The sequence below is a fragment of the Gobius niger genome, assembly GCF_951799975.1.
Source record: "Gobius niger genome assembly, chromosome: 7".
Taxonomy (NCBI): Eukaryota; Metazoa; Chordata; class Actinopteri; order Gobiiformes; family Gobiidae; genus Gobius; species Gobius niger.
The window spans coordinates 9,800,382-9,803,325 of record NC_136858.1 but is presented as its reverse complement, the minus strand read 5'-3'; the positions used below and the strand labels follow the sequence as shown (position 1 = coordinate 9,803,325).

General features: G+C 40.9%; 1 long non-coding RNA gene across 1 annotated transcript; it reads left to right on the top strand.

Annotated features, from left to right (window-relative positions):
- Window positions 1-210: 210 nt before the first annotated feature.
- LOC306965523 lies at window positions 211-810 on the top strand. Its single transcript, XR_013793031.1, has 3 exons — window positions 211-243; window positions 308-372; window positions 742-810. It is a non-coding gene; the product is annotated as an uncharacterized lncRNA (long non-coding RNA).
- Window positions 811-2,944: the final 2,134 nt, after the last annotated feature.

Genomic DNA, 2,944 nt, shown 5'->3' with positions numbered 1-2,944 from the left:
CGCAAAGATATCATGGTACAGTATAACTACATGGAGGCACAGGTTTGGAAAACATGGAGCAAGAGCTGAGCTCCAATGTGGATCAGTGAGACAGTGATGTTGCAGCTTAATCAAAGTGTGTTTGTTAATATGAGTGATTTCCAAAGGCCCTGACCTCCTCCCTCAGTCGTATATAAAAGAGACGCAGCATCGAGAAGCAGCAAAACATTCCCCTGGTTCATCTGCATCAGACCAGACTAAAAGGTAAGAATATTCTTCTTCTCATTGTTGTGAAGAGTAATGTTGTTACTGATGTTGTGCTTCATAGGTGTGACCATGCTGAAGGTAGCTCTGATTCTGGGATGTCTCCTGAGCCTCACGTTGGCTTCTCCTGTAAGTATCTACAAAGATCTGAGATTTACAGAAAGGTAGACTGGTTCACAAACCTCCACCTCATTCTGTTCACTACAAAAATTACATAATAAGCCTGGGTGTAAATGGCTTGATTTTGAGGACATTTCTTACTGGCTCTGAGATAATCTCGCTTGAAATAAGAAAATTAAACTACCAATGGGACAATTACAATTTTCATACCCCAGCGGCAGATAATTTACCCTGAACTAAAGACAAAATGTATTGAAACGAGTCAGAAACATCTCAGAACAAGTGAAATAATCAAGGTCAGATTTTAGATATCATGCTCAATTTGGTTTATGTAGATATCATTTTTTGGAGTGTTTTAACGTTGTCATTTGTCCTTAGCTGAATGAGGAGCACCACCGCCGGGCTCGCTCAAGCTCAGAAGCAGACTCAGACTCAAAATCCAGTGAGGTGAGGTTCCCTTCAATGTCATCACACTGACATCCATTGACAAACAAGCACTGAAGAAAATCTAACTGTGATGCTTATTTTGTAGGAAACGACAACAGTCGCAACAACAGCAACAACTGCTGCAACAACAACTGCTGCAACAGCAACAACTGCTGCAACAACAGCTGCAGGAGCCACAACAACTTTAAGCCAAGCGCAACTTCTACAACTACTTCAGGCACTTCTGGCACAGGGCTAAAAAGTGTGTTGGACAGAGTAAACCCTGAGGGTGTTCTGTCTGTACTAATATGGATAATAAACTGCATCATGAAAAGTATCTTTGTGCCTCCTCTTGTCTTGTACCTGTTTTAGCCTTAGAACCAGAATGTAGCTCCACCTCACAATAAAGTGTTAGATCATGAGGTTTTTATTGTGTTGAATCATTAAATATAGTGTAAAAAGTATCATCGCTGACGGACATGACGCTCGTTGACCTGGCAAATGCGGCGGCCATCTTGTGACTGGCCGGCGAGGCTAATCTCAGTCAGGATCAGGTTTCTTTGTCTTTTTGAGCATTGTTCTCCATTCACTGTATCCCTGTTAAGGTGACCAGACGTCCCAGTTTACCCAGGACAGTCCCAGTTTTGAGCACTCTGTCCCATGTCCCAGTCAATTCATCCAAAACCATTGATGTGTCCCAGTTTAACTCAGCTTCTGTCCCACATGTCTGTTTTTCTTCACCATGCCGTGCTCACAGCAGCCTTTTGTCCCTGTAAAGCATCATGACTGTTGGGTCTAACACAAAGTGCCCCAATGCTGATTTTTCCATTTCATTGACAATAGATTTTTAGAATTGTAGAAGTTGCTCGGAAATAATGACCAGACGTTTAAAAGCTAAGGACAATGAGCTTAGTGGACTTTGACCCCTTAATCCTCTTCCTCACAAGGCTGAATGATCTTTCCACTAGAAAAGTGCCGCAGTGTCAGACGTCAGGCCACAAATGTCAGCAAGAACCAAAGATCCGCTCAGTAGACGCTGAAGTGGGCTCCCTCGTATACCAATAAATATCAGTTGTACTCCAGTAACTAACCAACAACAAGTTTGTTTTATTCCCTAAATGTACAATACAGCAAAGGGGTAGAAAGTAACTATGAGTGCTTAGTAGCTGCTCAAGTAGAAAAATCTACCAATGAAACAATGAAAGTACATGGCTCTTACACCTTTCGGAGAGGGTTCGGAGAATCTTTATTTTTTTTTCTTTGAAGGACCACCTATTTCTTGGAAATATTTGCTTTGTCATTTCATAGTTATACCAGGTCACAGACGGTGTCTTCAAAAGGTCAGACTAGGTCATAGACAATGCCTTCAAGGAATATCATTTCTTTAGAGCTTGCTGCTTACAGCTGCTCAAAACCACAAAACCGCTTCTTTCTGTGTAAGGTTACAGACACTTACATCACTCAAAATATTTTATTCATTGAGCAGAATAGCTTTAACAGCAAGATCTCAACATCATAAGTTTGTCTATCATAAAACATAGCACATTAACACATTTCTTTTTATATAGCAAGCTCTTTTAAAGTACTTTTATTTGGCTATTGTGACTTCTCATTACACCTTTAATGTTCTATAATATACTTCAGATGCTTTTAAGGTGAACTGCTCTCTGAACATCCCCATCTTAAAGCAGTAAATCACCTTAGCCATCCATCTTGCTCTATGAAGAGCACCAGGAGCTTGGAAATGAACTCCTCGAGGTGGATCCTCACCAACGAAACGGACCGATCCAAGAAAATGACTGTAAGTTCCAAGAACTCTCTGTAAGGCAAGGCATGTTTATTTGTAGAGCACATACACAAGGCAACTCAAAGTGCTTCACAGTTGCATAAAATTACATGAAAACAGATCAAATCAATAAAACATCAACATAAAATTAATCAATTACGGTAAAAGGTCCAGATAAAATACTTTCAGAAAAAAAGAACTGTTTTCTGCCTGGATTTGAACATTGTCAGAGTTGAGTCTCACATCCTCGTGAAGACTGTTCCAGATTTTTGCTTCATGAAACTGAAACGCAGCCTGACTGTGTTTAGTCCTGACTCTGGGAACCACCAGGAGACCCCTCCCTGAAGTTCTCAGGGCCCGAGATGGTTC